Source organism: Lucilia sericata, unplaced genomic scaffold, assembly GCF_015586225.1.
Source record: "Lucilia sericata isolate MDLA Ls3-8-SP2 unplaced genomic scaffold, ASM1558622v1 Contig000971F_arrow, whole genome shotgun sequence".
In the NCBI taxonomy this organism is placed as follows: Eukaryota; Metazoa; Arthropoda; class Insecta; order Diptera; family Calliphoridae; genus Lucilia; species Lucilia sericata.
Genome location: NW_023994954.1, coordinates 48,865 through 69,643, shown reverse-complemented (window position 1 = coordinate 69,643; position 20,779 = coordinate 48,865).

Sequence of the window (20,779 nt, the reverse complement as noted above, 5' to 3'; positions counted from 1 at the left end):
ATCTAAGACAAGATCATCTATTTTGTGTCATCTCCCGTTGAAAGTTTGGTAAGAAAGCGCTCACTAGTGATTAGATGATTTTGAGTTTCTCGATTTTCAGTTTTCGATCAGTTATTTCTGTACTCTCGTATTAAGTTCGATAACTATCTCTCTCTCTCATATATAAGACAATCCCACAACGATCAGTATCATCTATAACATGATCCTTTATCCATTAAATCTATCGTTTATAGATTTCCGATCATTTCCTCTCAGCCTGATAGTTTGATTCGCAAGTGATCACTATATAGTTATCGATTAGTTGTTTTGTGTAGATCACAAAGCAACTGACTGATCGAACCTCTCTCATAGAGGTTCATTTATAACATGATCTTGCTAAATTAAGATGATTCTGATCGTTTCCTTTCTCATTGACAGCGACCTCTATAGAGTTAATGATCTTGAGCTTGTCAATAGTCAGTTTTTGAACTGTTATTTTGTATACTTTCGAATTAAATTCAATTATAGATATCCGATCGTTTAACTACTCATTGATAGTTTGATTTGCAAGAGATCAATAGAGATTAGATGATCTTGAGATTCCCGATATTCAGTCTACGATCACTTGTTTTGTGTACTCTCGAATCGAATAATAAAGCATAATTTTGTCTCTCTCTCATATAAGACAATCTTACCAAGATCTCACTCATCTATGACATGATCCTCTATTTTGAAAACATGTACAAAAATGTTTGCTAAATGAAGATGATAAATTGTCAAAGATTAGGAAGCAAAAAGACCAAAAACAAAATCTCTTGTGTGAATTGTTAAAACAACATTTTGGAAAACACATACACACATATATATGTATGCAAGATCGCAGTGATCAACAGCTAAAAATAAATTTGAAAAGTAAAAATAGAAGTAACAAAAACTTCCAACTAACAATTTCACTTTCAAAATAGCAACAACAACAACCACACCATACTGAATTTTTCCCAAAACGTTAGCAACATTAACAGAAAATAAATGATGTTACTTTTAGACGTAAAAGACAAGATCATGATCATGTATATAAAGAAATAAAAACTTGTAGTATGTGTGACAAAGACTACTTTAAGCCTAAACATTTGCAAAGTTTATTTTTTTGAAAAAAAAAAACATTTTCCTCAAAGAGGAACAATCAAACTGGAAGTAACATTAATTTTATAGGACAACCAAATAATGTCCAAACTAAAGCCACAATACCATAGATACTCTAAACAACAAATGGTTTTCCTTATTGTGTTTTCTTTTTTTACTTCTAAAATTTTGAAATTTTTATTTATTTATTCATTTCTTTGTTTTGAAAGACTCTTCCATGGGCAATATGGAAATTTAATAGACATTTTATTTCTTTAAAGCGCCAACACATTACCAACCAAACACTTGGTTTCCATAAGAAAACATTTCAAATATGCGGAAAACTTTAGAAAGTGATTGATGTTGTTTAAGTTTTAACGAAAAATAAATTTTTCAGTTAATTAAATTAACTATAAAAGGTAAGTTTTCTTGAATAAATAAAAACAAATAAACTACAATCAAATAAATAATGTTTTTTTTTTTCGAACCAAACCACTTACTACCAAACTAAAACAACCATAAAGATAATAAATTTCTTTGTTGGTTTTCAAAAAAAAAAAACAAACACAGTTTTACTTGAGAAAACTATTTTGAATATTGTGTGTGATAAAAGTCTTGTGTTTTCTTAGAAAAGCAATAATTGTTAAACTATAGAGTCCTAATTTCCTTGAAAGCGTGGGCTTTTAAATTTGGTTTTAATCAAAAAATATTTTATGGTGTGTTAAATAGTTTTACAGCTGGGGATTTTATACATTGGAAAGTTTTAAAAGACTAAAAATAACATTTAATCGTTACAGTAGTTGGACTATAAACTAGACTATAGACCAGATTAGAGACTAGACTATAGACTAGACTATAGACTAGACTATAGACTAGACTTTAGACTAGACTATAGACTAGACTATAGACTAGACTATAGACTAGACTATAGACTAGACTATAGACTAGACTATAGACTAGACTATAGACTAGACTATAGACTAGACTATAGACTAGACTATAGACTAGACTATAGACTAGACTATAGACTAGACTATAGACTAGACTATAGACTAGACTATAGACTAGACTATAGACTAGACTATAGACTAGACTATAGACTAGACTATAGACTAGACTATAGACTAGACTATAGACTAGACTATAGACTAGACTATAGACTAGACTATAGACTAGACTATAGACTAGACTATAGACTAGACTACAGACTAAACTATAGACCAGACTATAGACTAGACTATAGACTAGATTATAGACTAGAATATAGACTAGACTATAGACTAGACTATATATCGTCTATAGTCTAGACTATAGACTAGACTATATATCGTCTATAGTCTAGACTATAGACTAGACTATAGACTAAACTATAGACTAGACTATAGACTAGACTATAGACTAGACTATAGACTATATATCGTCTATAGTCTAGACTATAGACTAGACTATAGACTAGACTATAGACTAGACTATAGACTAGACTATAGACTAGACTATAGACTAGACTATAGACTAGACTATAGACTAGACTATAGACTATACTAGACTATAGACTAGACTATAGACTAGGCTATAGACTAGACTATAGACTAGACTATAGACTAGACCAAAGACTAGACTATAGACTAGACTATAGACTAGACTAGACTATAGACTAGACTAGACTATCTAGACTAGACTATAGACTATAGACTAGACCAAAGACTAGACAATAGACTAGACTATAGACTAGACTAGACTATAGACTAGACTAGACTATAGACTAGACTATAGACTAGACTATAGACTACTAGACTATAGACTAGACTATAGACTAGACTATAGACTAGACTATACTAGACTATAGACTAGACTATAGACTAGACTAGACTAGACTAGACTAGACTAGACTATAGACTAGACTATAGACTAGACTATAGACTAGACTATAGACTAGACTATAGACTAGACTATAGACTAGACTATAGACTAGACTATAGACTAGACTATAGACTAGACTATAGACTAGACTATAGACTAGACTATAGACTAGACTATAGACTAGACTATAGACTAGACTATAGACTAGACTATAGACTAGACTATAGACTAGACTATAGACTAGACTATAGACTAGACTATAGACTAGACTATAGACTAGACTATAGACTAGACTATAGACTAGACTATAGACTAGACTATAGACTAGACTATAGACTAGACTATAGACTAGACTATAGACTAGACTATAGACTAGACTATAGACTAGACTATAGACTAGACTATAGACTAGACTATAGACTAGACTATAGACTAGACTATAGACTAGACTATAGACTAGACTATAGACTAGACTATAGACTAGACTATAGACTAGACTATAGACTAGACTATAGACTAGACTATAGACTAGACTATAGACTAGACTATAGACTAGACTATAGACTAGACTATAGACTAGACTATAGAACTAGACTATAGACTAGACTATAGACTAGACTATAGACTAGACTATAGACTAGACTATAGACTAGACTATAGACTAGACTATAGACTAGACTATAGACTAGACTATAGACTAGACTATAGACTAGACTATAGACTAGACTATAGACTAGACTATAGACTATAGACTAACTAGACCAGACTATAGACTAGACTATAGACTAGACTATAGACTAGCCTATAGACTAGACTATAGACTAGACTATAGACTAGACTATAGACTAGACTATAGACTATAGACTAGACTATAGACTAGACTATAGACTAGACTATAGACTAGACTATAGACTAGACTATAGACAAGACTATAGACTAGACTATAGACTAGACTATAGACTAGACTATAGACTAGACTATAGACTAGCCTATAGACTAGACTATAGACTAGACTATATACTAGACTATAGACTAGACTATATACTAGACTATAGACTAGCCTATAGACTAGACTATAGACTAGACTATAGACTAGCCTATAGACTAGACTATAGATTAGACTTTTTGTAGCTTTATGTTGCTAAAGTTAATTAAACATTGTAGAGCAACATGTTGCTAAGCTTTTCCTTTGCCATTATCATGCAGTTAGAGATAATTTTAGGTCCTTCACACCTTTCTTCTTCATTTTAAATTTCAATAAATTACTCAATTTCTAATTTGCCATTTAAAACTTTTTATTATTTTATTTAAATAAATCATCCTCAAGATTTAAAACTATTCACATCTCTCAGTCTTAATACGAGCGTGTGTGTGATTTATTATTGTTTATATTGGTTGTTATACTATTTTTAAGTCTTTTGTTTATTAACTGCGAAATTTCTTCATTAAAAAGATTTATTTTCGAATGCAGTTGAAATTTGCAATTCTTGTAAATTAATGTCTAATATTTTATTATTTGTTTTTTTTTTGTATATTTGTGCAAAATTGTAATTAATTTTTATATCGCTATAAAGTCATTAATTTTATTAAATGTCACTGCCATATTTCTTTTCGGTTGTTGTAGATTTTTATGAAGATTTATGTTTAGTTCATTAAAATTTGATAGCAAAAAAAAAAAAGAGTTAGATAAAACAATAGAAATTATAATAAAATATAATTATGTATCTTTTCTTAAGAAATGGCATTTAATTGAAAAACAAAATTAAAAAAGCTGCAGTTATTTTGTTGTTTTTTAATTACGAAAAGAAATTAAAGACAGTGTGTGTTAAAAAAATGATAGTAAATATGTTACATTAAAAACTAATTATTAAAAATTTCAGGAAAGATATTAGTTTATTCATAGTCTAGTTAGTCTTAGTCATAGTCTATAGTCTAGTCTATAGTCTAGTCTATAGTCTAGTCTATAGTCTAGTCTATAGTCTAGTCTATAGTCTAGTCTAGTCTATAGTCTAGTCTATAGTCTAGTCTATAGTCTAGTCTATAGTCTAGTCTATAGTCTAGTCTATAGTCTAGTCTATAGTCTAGTCTATAGTCTAGTCTATAGTCTAGTCTATAGTCTAGTCTATAGTCTAGTCTATAGTCTAGTCTATAGTCTAGTCTATAGTCTAGTCTATAGTCTAGTCTATAGTCTAGTCTATAGTCTAGTCTATAGTCTAGTCTATAGTCTAGTCTATATTCTAGTCTATAGTCTAGTCTATAGTCTAGTCTATAGTCTAGTCGATAGTCTAGTCTATAGTCTAGTCTATAGTCTAGCCTATAGTCCAGTCTATAGTCTAGCCTATAGTCAGTCTATAGTCTAGTCTATAGTCTAGTCTATAGTCTAGTCTATAGTCTAGTCTATAGTCTAGTCTATAGTCTAGTCTATAGTCTAGTCTATAGTCTAGTCTATAGTCTAGTCTATAGTCTAGTCTATAGTCTAGTCTATAGTCTAGTCTATAGTCTAGTCTATAGTCTAGTCTATAGTCTAGTCTATAGTCTAGTCTATAGTCTAGTCTATAGTCTAGTCTATAGTCTAGTGTATAGTCTAGTCTATAGTCTAGTGTATAGTCTAGTCTATAGTCTAGTCTATAGTCTAGTCTATAGTCTAGTCTATAGTCTAGTCTATAGTCTAGTCTATAGTCTAGTCTATGGTCTAGTCTATAGTCTAGTCTATAGTCTAGTCTATAGTCTAGTCTATAGTCTAGTCTATAGTCTAGTCTATAGTCTAGTCTATAGTCTAGTATATGGTCTAGTCTATAGTCTAGTCTATAGTCTAGTCTATAGTCTAGTCTATAGTCTAGTCTATAGTCTAGTCTATAGTCTAGTCTATAGTCTAGTCTATAGTCTAGTCTATCTAGTCTATAGTCTAGTCTATAGTCTAGTCTATAGTCTAGTCTATAGTCTAGTTACATTAAAAACTAATTATTAAAAATTTCAGGAAAAGATATTAGTTTATTCATAGTCTATAGTCTAGTCTATAGTCTAGTCTATAGTCTAGTCTATAGTCTAGTCTATAGTCTAGTCTATAGTCTAGTCTATAGTCTAGTCTATAGTCTAGTCTATAGTCTAGTCTATAGTCTAGTCTATAGTCTAGTCTATAGTCTAGTCTATAGTCTAGTCTATAGTCTAGTCTATAGTCTAGTCTATAGTCTAGTCTATAGTCTAGTCTATAGTCTAGTCTATAGTCTAGTCTATTAGTCTAGTCTAGTCGTCTATAGTCTAGTCTATAGTCTAGTCTATAGTCTAGTCTATAGTCTAGTCTATAGTCTAGTCTATAGTCTAGTCTATAGTCTAGTCTAGTCTTCTATAGTCTAGTCTATAGTCTAGTCTATAGTCTAGTCTATAGTCTAGTCTATAGTCTAGTCTATAGTCTAGTCTATAGTCTAGTCTATAGTCTAGTCTATAGTCTAGTCTATAGTCTAGTCTATAGTCTAGTCTATAGTCTAGTCGATAGTCTAGCTATAGTCTAGTCTATAGTCCTAGTCTATAGTCTAGTCGATAGTCTAGTCTATAGTCTAGCCTATAGTCCAGTCTATAGCTACCTATATCCAGTCTATAGTCTAGTCTATAGTCTAGTCTATAGTCTAGTCTATAGTCTAGTCTATAGTCTAGTCTATAGTCTAGTCTATAGTCTAGTCTATAGTCTAGTCTATAGTCTAGTCCTATAGTCTAGTCTATAGTCTAGTCTATAGTCTAGTCTATAGTCTAGTCTATAGTCTAGTCTATAGTCCCGAGTCTATAGTCTAGTCTATAGTCCTAGGCTATAGTCTAGTCTATAGTCTATCTATAAGTCTAGTCTATAGTCTAGTCTATAGTCTAGTCTATAAGTCCTAGTCTATAGTCCTAGTCTATAGTCCTAGTCTATAGTCTAGTCTATATGCTAGTCTAATAGTCTAGTCTATAGTCTAGTCTAAAGTCTAGTCCTATAGTCTAGTCTATAGGCTACGTCTATAGGCCTAGTCCGATAGTCTAGTTGTATAGTCCTAGTCTATAGTCTAGTCTATAGTCTAGGTCTATATGCTAGTCTATAGTCTAAGTCTATGGTCTAAGTCCTATAGTCTAGTCTATAGTCTAGTCTATAGTCTATTTTCCCCCCCCTAATAGTCTAGTCTATAGTCTAGTCTATGTCTAGTCTATAGTCTGAGTCCTATAAAGGGGGGTTTCAACCCCCCCTAGTCTATAGTCCTAGTCTAAGTATGTCCGATAGTCTATGTCCTATAGTCGATAGTCTATAGCTATAGTCTAGCTATAGTCTAGTCTATAGTCTAGTCTATAGTCTAGTCTATAGTCTAGTCTATAGTCTAGTCTATAGTCTAGTCTATAGTCTAGTCTATAGTCTAGTCTAATAGTCTAGGTCTATAGTCTAGTCTCTAGTCTAGTCTATAGTCTAGTCTATAGTCTAGTCTATAGTCTAGTCTATAGTCTAGTCTATAGTCTAGTCTATAGTCTAGTCTATAGTTAGTCTATAGTCTAGTAGTATAGTCTATAGTCTAGTCTATAGTTAGTCTAGTCTAGTCTAGTTAGTCTATAGTCTAGTCCTATAGTCTAAGTCTATAGTCTAGTCTATAGTCTAGTCTATAGTCTAGTCTATAGTCTATCTATAGTCTAGTCTATAGTCTAGTCTATAGTCTAGTCTATAGTCTAGTCTATAGTCTAGTCTATAGTCTAGTCTATAGTCTAGTCTATAGTCTAGTCTATAGTCTAGTCTATAGTCTAGTCTATAGTCTAGTCTATAGTCTAGTCTATTAGTCTAGTCTATAGTCTAGTCTATAGTCTAGTCTATAGTCTAGTCTATAGTCTAGTCTATAGTCTAGTCTATAGTCTAGTCTATAGTCTAGTCTATAGTCTAGTCTATAGTCTAGTCTATAGTCTAGTCTATAGTCTAGTCTATAGTCTAGTCTATAGTCTAGTCTATAGTCTAGTCTATAGTCTAGTCTATAGTCTAGTCTATAGTCTAGTCTATAGTCTAGTCTATAGTCTAGTCTATAGTCTAGTCTATAGTCTAGTCTATAGTCTAGTCTATAGTCTAGTCTATAGTCTAGTCTATAGTCTAGTCTATAGTCTAGTCTATAGTCTAGTCTATAGTCTAGTCTATAGTCTAGTCTATAGTCTAGTCTATAGTCTAGTCTATAGTCTAGTCTATAGTCTAGTCTATAGTCTAGTCTATAGTCTAGTCTATAGTCTAGTCTATAGTCTAGTCTATAGTCTAGTCTATAGTCTAGTCTATAGTCTAGTCTATAGTCTAGTCTATAGTCTAGTCTATAGTCTAGTCTATAGTCTAGTCTATAGTCTAGTCTATAGTCTAGTCTATAGTCTAGTCTATAGTCTAGTCTATAGTCTAGTCTATAGTCTAGTCTATAGTCTAGTCTATAGTCTAGTCTATAGTCTAGTCTATAGTCTAGTCTATAGTCTAGTCTATAGTCTAGTCTATAGTCTAGTCTATAGTCTAGTCTATAGTCCTTGTCTGTCTATAGTCTAGTTTATAGTCTAGTCTATCTGGAATATATATTTTTGTCTACAGTCATATTAGCAACATTCATGGCAATGTTGCTAAATATACAAGTTAAATGTTTAAATCAACCGCATTTAAAAGTTCAGCAACATGTTGCTAAAAACATATTACGATTTTAAGTTTCAAGTTTAATTGATGGTATTTTGCATTATATATATTATTTCATAATAGTCTAGATATTCTTATTTATTTAAGATTTAAAGCTCTCATACAAAAGACTTAAGACATAAACCCATACAATTTTAAATTAAATATCTTCCATTTAATATCATCTTTTAAATTTTATAACTTTAATAATACAAATATTTCGGTGTTTTATGTGTTTTTGCACATATTTTTTTTGTAAGTTCATTTACATTTTTTTCATAGCTTTTAAACTATATTTTTATTATTTTAAAAAAATCAGCACTATTTATAAAAAACGTACATATGAGTATAATAGATTTGATTTCACTTTTTGAAAATGTATAATTTTTTGTGAATTTCATATGTTTTATTTTGGTTGTTTATATATATTTTTTTTTTTGCAATAATTTTCTGAAAGTTTAATACCATGAACTTAATTACGGCTAAAGCAAAATGTTAACCAAAACAACAACAAATATATAAAGTACTTAAACAGTGCAAACAAAAGTTGCACAGCTAAAAACCTAAAAGCATAACAATAACACTACTACTGCTGCTGTTACTTGTATCATTTATTTATTATTATTTTTATATTTTTTTTTAGTTCGAATAAATATTTAAACAAAAATATAATTAAATAAACATAGATTTTGTTTTCGTCTACAATTTATGAAATGTTTTAACAACGCATTTCTTAATTTAAAATGAATTTATGTTTTTATATTTGCAAACTTAAATAAAATGTTTTATTTTTTAACGTTTTCATAATTATAAAAATATTGTTAAGAAGTAAGTTAATTGTAGTTGGCTGCAGTTGTATTGAGGCAACAACATATGTTTGCTGCTGTTTACACATGCTAAAATGCAATCAAGTGCATCTAAGCGTGCCTTATAAACATGAGTCTGAGGTAAAAAAAAAAATTAAAAATAATATGTTTCTATTTTTATTTGTTTTTGTATTGCTTATGTAGTGCATTTAATTTTGAACTGCTAAACCAAAAAATATAAAAAAGTAAGTACTTGGCAGAACAATGGCGTAAATTTTTTGCATCAACCAAACAAATTTTTTTGAAATCATTAGGAAATTGCCTTCATTCTTCTAAGGTAAGTTTTAAATAATGTTTGTTAAAAGCATTTTGAAATTTAAAGTATTTTGAAGAAGTTACTTTAAAACTTAAAAGCATTTTTTTAAATACATACTATTACAATATAGTTGCAGCAACATGTTGCTAAAGAATTAATTAAAGAACAGATCGAGAACTAAACTAGAACTGAACTAGAACTGAACTAGAACTGAACTAGAACTGAACTAGAACTGAACTAGAACTGAACTAGAACTGAACTAGAACTGAACTAGAACTGAACTAGAACTGAACTAGAACTGAACTAGAACTGAACTAGAACTGAACTAGAACTGAACTAGAACTGAACTAGAACTGAACTAGAACTGAACTAGAACTGAACTAGAACTGAACTAGAACTGAACTAGAACTGAACTAGAACTGAACTAGAACTGAACTAGAACTGAACTAGAACTGAACTAGAACTGAACTAGAACTGAACTAAACTGAACTAGAAACTGAACTAGAACTGAACTAGAACTGAACTAGAACTGAACTAGAACTGAACTAGAACTGAACTAGAACTGAACTAGAACTGAACTAGAACTGAACTAGAACTAGACTGAACTAGAACTGAACTAGAACTGAACTAGAACTGAACTAGAACTGAACTAGAACTGAACTAGAACTGAACTAGAACTGAACTAGAACTGAACTAGAAAACTGACTAGAACTGAACTAGAACTGAACTAGAACTGAACTAGAACTGAACTAGAACTGAACTAGAACTGAACTAGAACTGAACTAGAACTGAACTAGAACTGAACTAGAACTGAACTAGAACTGAACTAGAACTGAACTAGAACTGAAACTAGAACTGAACTAGAACTGAACTAGAACTGAACTAGAACTGAACTAGAACTGAACTAGAACTGAACTAGAACTGAACTAGAACTGAACTAGAACTGAACTAGAACTGAACTAGAACTGAACTAGAACTGAACTAGAACTGAACTAGAACTGAACTAGAACTGAACTAGAACTGAACTAGAACTGAACTAGAACTGACTAGAACTGAACTAGAACTGAACTAGAACTGAACTAGAACTGAACTAGAACTGAACTAGAACTGAACTAGAACTGAACTAGAACTGAACTAGAACTGAACTAGAACTGAACTAGAACTGAACTAGAACTGAACTAGAACTGAACTAGAACTGAACTATAACTGAACTATAACTGAACTATAACTGAACTAGAACTGAACTAGAACTGAACTAGAACTGAACTAGAACTGAACTATAACTGAACTAGAACTGAACTAGAACTGAACTATAACTGAACTAGAACTGAACTAGAACTGAACTAGAAACTGAACTATAACTGAACTAGAACTGAACTAGAACTGAACTAGAACTGAACTAGAACTGAACTATAACTGAACTAGAACTGAACTAGAACTGAACTAGAACTGAACTATAACTGAACTAGAACTGAACTAGAACTGAACTAGAACTGAACTAGAACTGAACTAGAATTGAACTAGAACTGAACTAGAACTGAACTAGAAATGAACTAGAACTGAACTAGAACTGAACTAGAACTGAACTAGAACTGAACTAGAACTGAACTAGAACTGAACTAGAACTGAACTAGAACTGAACTAGAACTGAACTAGAATGGAACTAGAACTGAACTAGAACTGAACTAGAACTGAACTAGAAATGAACTAGAACTGAACTAGAACTGAACTAGAACTGAACTAGAACTGAACTAGAACTGAACTAGAACTGAACTAGAACTGAACTAGAACTGAACTGAACTAGAACTGAACTAGAACTGAACTAGAACTGAACTAGAACTGAACTAGAACTGAACTGAACTAGAACTGAACTGAACTAGAACTGAACTAGATCTGAATTAGAACGAGTAAATTGCTACCTTTAGCGTGCCTTATAGACTTAGAAGGTGAATCTGAGCCGATTGTTATACTTTAAGGGTGCAGGAACAATATTATTAGATGTTACAAACATCAGCACAAACGCAAACGTAGTTTGATATCTTCACTCTTACCTATAGAAAAATTGGTCAGATAATGACAAACTTTTCCTATATAAAAGTTATCAGAATTTGATAATTAAGTATTTTTATTAGTTTGATATATATTATCTTGCCCTTGCTTATTAAATTGCTTTATATAAAATTTGAAATAAATCTTTCTATAAATTGTTACAATTATGTTGTAATATTTCATTTATTGTTATGTTAGGTTTTATTTAGGGGCGGTACGATGATTACAAAACAAAAATTTAAACAAGAGTATAAATCTTTGAACAAAAAACTAAACAATTGTAATAAAATTTTTAACAAATAAGTATAAATTTCAATTTTTTTCCATTTTACATAAAAATGCAATAAAAAAAAAACACAATTATTTATTGTCTAATAAGACTGCATGTTTTACACGAAAATAAAATAAAAAAACAAACGAAAAAAATTAAAGTAATATAAATGTTTAAAAAAGAAAAATTGGCTTAACAATGTTCATGTTTGGTTTAAATTTAAGAGATGAAGAAAAAAAAATTAATTTTTTTTTGTAAAATTAACATGGAAGTTATTATGGAGATAATGAAGACAATGATGATGATCATCCTCATTGAATGAACATATGTAGCATTACAGTTTATTTTGTTTGTTTTGTTGGCAACATTTGCCATCAATGTAAATTGTAAAGTAATGTAATGCAATATTTTCTCAAGACCATTAATTCAAACAATTGTTAACAAGTCCCCAAGAAAATATATATAAAAACACCCACAAAAACTAAAAATTATATACCGCCAATTCCCTCTACAAATAACCAAGCGAAGTTTTAAACCAAGAGATTTGCAAACAAACCACCATTTGAAAACCCCCAGAGAAAGGGAGAAGACAAACTGAATATTTGCAACCGAAAAAATAGGTAGCATCATTATTAACTTCAATAGTAACGGATAAAAAAAAATTATGCTTAATGCTTGCATTTTATTACCCTTGTTTTTTTTTTTTTTTTTTTTTGCTACAATATTTCCAACTTTGTCTTTCAAATGCATAAAAAATAAGTTAAAATTACTATTTTTGGGATGCTATACCAAACAAACGAACAATAATGTAAGAAAAATTACAATTTACTACTAAATACAAAAAAGTACTTAGTTACCATTGTACAATGTACATGCTTTTTGTAATGACAATAAATTGAATTTTGAAATAAATTAATGACAAAAAGATTGTGTTCAGCATTCAGTGAGTGTGTGAATATGAAATTTATAAACAAAAGATTTAAGACACAAGCACATTAGTGGGAGCCAAGTAAAATTAAACAAACAAATGTTTGGTTGCTTATGGTGACTTAATTTTTTTTAGCATAACTTTTAAGGAAAACACAAATCAATAAATTCAAAAAAATAATTTTTTCTTAAAGTCACTTTTATTGAGGAAATTAACATAATATGTTGCTAATTATGGGAAGAAATTTTGTGAGCAATTTATTCCTTAAAAAAGTTTTCAGTAACTAAGTAAGTTGAGTTCTAAATCAGCTCTAGCTCAGTTTTACTTTAGCTCTAAACCAGTTCTAGTTCAGCTCTACTTCAGCTATAAATCAGTTTTATTTCAGTTCTAGTTAAGTTCTAGTTCAGTTCTAGTTCAGTTCTAGTTTAGTTCTAGTTCAGTTCTAGTTCAGTTCTAGTTCAATTCTAGTTCAGTTCTAGTTCAGTTCTAGTTCAGTTCTAGTTCAGTTCTAGTTCAGTTCTAGTTCAGTTCTAGTTCAGTTCTAGTTCAGTTCTAGTTCAGTTCTAGTTCAGTTCTAGTTCAGTTCTAGTTCAGTTCTAGTTCAGTTCTAGTTCTAGTTCTAGTTCTAGTTCTAGTTCAGTTCTAGTTCAGTTCTAGTTCAGTTCTAGTTCAGTTCTAGTTCAGTTCTAGTTCAGTTCTAGTTCAGTTCTAGTTCAGTTCTAGTTCAGTTCTAGTTCAGTTCTAGTTCAGTTCTAGTTCAGTTCTAGTTCAGTTCTAGTTCAGTTCTAGTTCAGTTCTAGTTCAGTTCTAGTTCAGTTCTAGTTCAGTTCTAGTTCAGTTCTAGTTCAGTTCTAGTTCAGTTCTAGTTCAGTTCTAGTTCAGTTCTAGTTCAGTTCTAGTTCAGTTTCTAGTTCAGTTCTAGTTCAGTTCTAGTTCAGTTCTAGTTCAGTTCTAGTTCAGTTCTAGTTCAGTTCTAGTTCAGTTCTAGTTCAGTTCTAGTTCAGTTCTAGTTCAGTTCAGTTCTTTAGTTCAGTTCTAGTTCAGTTCTAGTTCAGTTCTAGTTCAGTTCTAGTTCAGTTCTAGTTCAGTTCTATTGGAAAAGTTTCTGTTTCTGGCAACTTTTCAATAGCATAGCCGGTACCGCAAACAGTTATAGTTTCCTTTATTAAACGTTAACTATCAGCCTAAGTAGATGTCTTTAAAATCATTAAAACTTTACTCAAGTAAATTAATCAATTGAGCATAAAATTTATCACATCTTAACATAAATCTTAATGACATTTGTTTAAAAATTACAGATTTTCTTATAAAAATAGAAAAATACTAATATAAACGAACAACTCTTAAGTACTTCCTTGAAAAGAAATGTGTTTTAAAAGATGGAAAAGATGCAATGAAAATTGATAAAAAAAAAATTAATTTCTTGCAAGAGATAAATTTATATTTCTAACAAAGATGATAGAAAGGCAAATAAATACGAAACAAAAAACTAACATACATTTTCTAACATGATCTTGACATTAATGTAAAATATTAAATGTAAAATTGGAAAAAGAAAAAAAAAACAATTTAACGCTTTTAGACAAGTTTCTGTACAAACACACTAATTGAGGAAAGAAACTGAAATTGTTTAAAGAAGCTGCTGCCTCTTATACTAAAGATGATGACGATGATGGCTGAAGAAGTTGCACAAAAAAAAAACACCCAATCCGGCTTTTATAGAAATGAAAAGTCTTTAGATATATTTTTTTCACTCTCATCACAAACAATTACATACAATCAACAACATTTTCATTAAACAACCATAGAAATTAGTTTAGAGCATGAAAATGAAATGAACATTAAATAATGGCATCATCACAGCAATTGCTACAGCAGCCTCTAGACTCATGCTGACACCAGTTTTGAAACATGTAATATTTGCATTAAGAAAATATAAAGAGAGAAAAACAACAACAGTTTTTCAACATCATCCTTTAACACTCTTGATCATGGGAACTAACACCCATTTTCTTAAACATGATGTGGAATATTGATTTGATTTTTATTAACCTTGCAACATAATTTCTCCTCTTTCAAATACACAAACAAAAATGCTGATGACTCGTTGACTGGCCAAGCCATAGTCTTCTATCTCATAAACAAGACAATCTTGTTGCTGGTTTTCAGTTTCTTTCTAAACTTTTTTTTTATCTCTAATATGAAAAGTTATCGTTTTCTGCCTGTTTGGCTTGGGAATGTCTGCCAGTTCCTTATTACCATTTGTTAGTTTTAAATTGATCTTTTATTGATATAAACTTTCAAGAATAATTTCAAATTGTTTCGTTTTTCGTTTTCCTTGTCTTCTCTATTAAAGCTCTTAATAAAATTTGTATTTATTGAAAGCCATTTAAAATGCCACCACCATTGCAGACGAATAAGCTCAGTCAGGCAGTGAAGACGGCCGCCAACAATCGACCACAACTTTCTAATCTAACCCACAAGTCTATTGAGCAAGTAAACTCAATTGAAATAGAGTTGGGAGCAAAAACAATTGGAACTGTGGTTAAAGAAGAAATTTTTATGAAAATTATAAGAAATATAAGAAATCTGTCAAAAACTGACAAGCTTTTCCTATACGAAAGTTGTCCACAATTTAAAAGCTTTTACTTTAGGAAAATTCTCAAAAACTGACAATATTTTCCAATTGAAAGTTTGCCAAAAACAAAAAAGCTTTTTCAATAGAAAAGTTGTTAAAAACTGGTAAGCTTTTCAATAGAAAACTGACAAGCTTTTCCCATAGAAAAGTTGTCAAAAACTGAAAAGCTTTTCCTATAGAAAAGCTGCTAAAAACTGACAAGTTTTTCCCATAGAAAAGTTATCACAAACAGACAAGCTTTTCCTATACTAAAGTTGTCAGAATTTTTGACAAGCTTTTCCCTTAAAAATAACATCAGTTGTGGATCTATTTCTATAACACTGTTCCAACTCGCATCTTAAGTTGATGCGAGTGCCATTGCAATTACTAAAGCATGCAATTGATGCTGGTTTATTAAAAGAAGTGTAATTTTCTTTTTAGTTGTTTTTTTTTTCTATCTTCCCCATTCTTCTTTCTTTATGTAGCTTTTTCTATAAATTTCTAGTTTTTTTTTCTATTTCTACTTTTAAATACTTTATTGGTTTTTCAGCACCCAGCCAACCAATGGAGCAGGCTGCCACCAAATAGCTAATACATTTTCAAAAACTATGTATAATTGTGTGTGGCATTCATCGGTTACCTTACCGCAAACATATTCGCGTACATAAGTCGTCGTAATGGTGATGATGATGACGATCTTAAGACCAAAAAAAAAAAAATATTCCTACATCTGTCTATATTTATTTGTTTAGTTTGGGTCTGTGGCATGGTCTAGTCTTTAGCGTTGAAGTTTTGTTTTGAGAAAATTATTTCCACTTTCCAATAAATGTGCTATACATAGAAAAATTGTTTCTTTATTTTGTGTAATAGGCTTTTGGCTTTAATAAAAAAAGTCTTAGGATTTTATTTCTTTAGATTTTTTTTTGGTTTTTCAACAGACGCGTTTTCAGTTTCACTGAAAGAAAAAGTGAAGTTTATTTTTGTAACATAAATTTTAGTCTTGAAAAAGCAAAGAAAAAATCTAGTAAATTCCTCAAAACAAAGATAAAATTTTAAGATAAATAAAATAAAATTTATGTAAATAAATTTTAGGTTTAAGATTTAAGTTTTCTCAAGGGAAAAGCAAGAAAAAGGATTTTAATTGGGTAAAGTTAACATTAGAGAAAAAAAGGATTTGGTTAAGGAGACTTAATTGAAACCCTAAGCTCAATTTATATGAATATCAGTGAAGTTACTAGAACTAGAATTATAACTATAGTAGAACCTGAATTACAACTGAACTAGAATTGAACTAGAACCGAACTAGAACTGAACTAGAACTGAACTAGAACTGAACTAGAACTGAACTAGAACTGAACTAGAACTGAACTAGAACTGAACTAGAACTGAACTAGAACTGAACTAGAACTGAACTAGAACTGAACTAGAACTGAACTAGAACTGAACTAGAACTGAACTAGAACTGAACTAGAACTGAACTAGAACTGAACTAGAACTGAACTAGAACTGAACTAGAACTGAACTAGAACTGAACTAGAACTGAACTAGAACTGAACTAGAACTGAACTAGAACTGAACTAGAACTGAACTAGAACTGAACTAGAACTGAACTAGAACTGAACTAGAACTGAACTAGAACTGAACTAGAACTGAACTAGAACTGAACTAGAACTGAACTAGAACTGAACTAGAACTGAACTAGAACTGAACTAGAACTGAACTAGAACTGAACTAGAACTGAACTAGAACTGAACTAGAACTGAACTAGAACTGAACTAGAACTGAACTAGAACTGAACTAGAACTGAACTAGAACTGAACTAGAACTGAACTAGAACTGAACTAGAACTGGAACTGAACTAGAACTGAACTAGAACTGAACTAGAACTGAACTAGAACTGAACTAGAACAGAACTAGAACTGAACTAAAACTGAACTAGAACTGAACTGGAACTGAACTAGAAATGAACTAGAACTGAACTAGAACTGAACTAGAACTGAACTAGAACAGAACTAGAACAGAACTAGAACAGAACTAGAACAGAACTAGAACTAGAACTGAACTAGAACAGAACTAGAATAGAACTAGAACAGAACTAGAACAGAACTAGAACAGAACTAGAACAGAACTAGAACAGAACTAGAACAGAACTAGAACAGAACTAGAACAGAACTAGAACAGAACTAGAACAGAACTAGAACAGAACTAGAACAGAACTAGAACAGAACTAGAACAGAACTAGAACAGAACTAGAACAGAACTAGAACAGAACTAGAACAGAACTAGAACAGAACTAGAACAGAACTAGAACAGAACTAGAACAGAACTAGAACAGAACTAGAACTGAAAATCTGTGATCACTTTTATTTCCTACCAAAAATCCATTTTGAGTGAAAACATAAAAGTCCACTTTCTGGCTAAACTAGAGGTGTTAAGTCCTAATCAATGAAAATCTATGATCACTTTTGAGTGAAAACATAAAAGTCCATTTTCTTGCTAAACTAGTGCCGCTAGGGCCTAAACAATGAAAATCTCTGATCACTTTTATTTCCTACCAAAACTCGATTTTGAGTGAAAACATAAAAGTCCGTTTTCTGGCTAAACTAGAGCCGCTAGGGCCTAAACAATGAAAATCTGTGATCACTTTTATTTCCTACCAAAACTCGATTTTGAGTGAAAACATAAAAGTCCATTTTCTGGCTAAACTAGAGCCGCTAGGGCCTAAACTATGAAAATCTGTGATCACTTTTGAGTGAAAACATAAAAGTCCATTTTCTGGCTAAACTAGATGTGCTAGGGCCTAAACAATGAAAATCTGTGATCACTTTTATTTCCTACCAAAACTCGATTTTGAGTGAAAACATAAAAGTCCGTTTTCTGGCTAAACTAGAGACGCTAGGGCCTAAACAAAGAAAATCTGTGATCACTAGAACAGAACTAGAACAGAACTAGAACAGAACTGGAACAGAACTAAAACAGAACTAGAACTAGAACTAGAACAGAACTAGAACAGAACTAGAACAGAACTAGAACAGAACTAGAACAGAACTAGAACAGAACTAGAACAGAACTAGAACAGAACTAGAACAGAACTAGAACAGAACTAGAACAGAACTAGAACAGAACTAGAACAGAACTAGAACAGAACTAGAACAGAACTAGAACAGAACTAGAACAGAACTAGAACAGAACTAGAACAGAACTAGAACAGAACTAGAACAGAACTAGAACAAAACTAGAACAGAACTAGAACAGAACTAGAACAGAACTAGAACTGAACTGAACTGAACTAGAACAGAACTAGAACAGAACTAGAACAGAACTAGAACAGAACTAGAACTAGAACAGAACTAGAACCGAACTAGAACAGAACTAGAACAGAACTAGAACAGAACTAGAACAGAACTAGAACCGAACTAGAACAGAACTAGAACAGAACTAGAACAGAACTAGAACAGAACTAGAACAGAACTAGAACAGAACTAGAACAGAACTAGAACAAAACTAGAACAGAACTAGAACAGAACTAGAACAGAACTAGAACAGAACTAGAACAGAACTAGAACAGAACTAGAACAGAACTAGAACAGAACTAGAACAGAACTAGAACAGAACTAGAACAGATCTAGAACAGAACTAGAACAGAACTAGAACAGAACTAGAACAGAACATGAACTAGAACCGAACGAGAACTAACTGGATCAGAACAGAATTGGAAATGTAGTAGAAGTAAAATAAAACTGAAGTTAAACTAAAATAGACCACAAAAAGTTGTTTCATTGAAAAAATTATAAAGCTGTTCCTTTTCAAAATTTTAAGTTTTATACCAACACAAAAAAATACCGTTTATTTAAGCTTAAAGTAATAATTTATTATGGAAGTTTTCACTTAAAATAGCAACGAATTTTTGATGTAATAAAAACAACGGAAGTTTTACCAAATTTTTGCTTAGTACAATGACTCAACTCACTCTATTTGAAGGAGGTTTCATACAAATTTAAGCCACATTTGAGCAGACAATACATATATATATCAGTTATGTGTAACATGTTAAAGTTTTTTCTATTTCTTGAAATTTTGCATAATTTTTCTTAAATCATAATTTCTAAGCATATTTCCGTAATAATACAAGTCAAAAATGTTTCTAGCCGTTATATTTTATAAAAAAAAAAAAACCTACAAAAACTTTAGAAATGCAGAAAAGCGTAACACATTGTATGTTTTATGAGTTTTCTTGGTTAAAACATAATTATGTTTGAAAAAAAAAAACTGCTTCAGAAAGAGGTAATAATAAATGGTAATACATAATAGCTGTATTATGTATAAAACTCTAGATTCATAATACCAAATAAGGTTTAATATACAAAATATAAATAATTTATCATGATTTAAGTTTTAAACAACTACAAAGCCATAAAAAAATATTTGTATATTATGCGGGTGTTATAGTTATTTGATGTTACCAAAAGCTATCTAAAAAAATATTTAACCAAAGGTGTTAAAAACCAAAAAAAAAAAAAAAAAAACTTAGCCAAACTACTCCAATATATTCATAACTTAAAGCAGGAGGAGGAAATTATCATTCAAACAAATTTAAGAAAACAATGGAGAAAAAAAAGATTTGTTTGGGTGTTTTAAAACAAAAGCCTGTTGCTATTAAATGTTGAAATAATATTTGAATTTCCTTAATAAAAAATGTTTTCAACAATCATATAAAAATTATGAAATTTTTTATTTTGGTGTAAAACAAAAGATTTTGGAATAAAAACAAATACTTTAACGCCAGCCAGCATTAAATAAAAAGTTACTTTTTTAAATTAATTGCATATTTGTGGTAATTTGTACTGAAAAATGTTTTAATTTAAACACTTTCATTTGATTATTAAGCAATTATAAAAATATTTGATTTTTAAAAGTTAAATAAAAGATTTCTTTAAACAATCGTTTAATATTAATTTAATACAACACTCAACTTAATATAACACTCAATATGAAATCAAAAGTCCGATATACGGAACCGAACAGAACTAGAAACGAACTAAAACAGAACTACAAAAGAACCAGAAAAGTACTAGAACAAAACTAGAACAGAACTAGAACAGAATTAGAACGGAACTAGAAAGAAACTAGAACAGAACTAGAGCAGAACTAGATCAGAATTAGAACAGAACTAGAACAGAACTAGAACAGAAC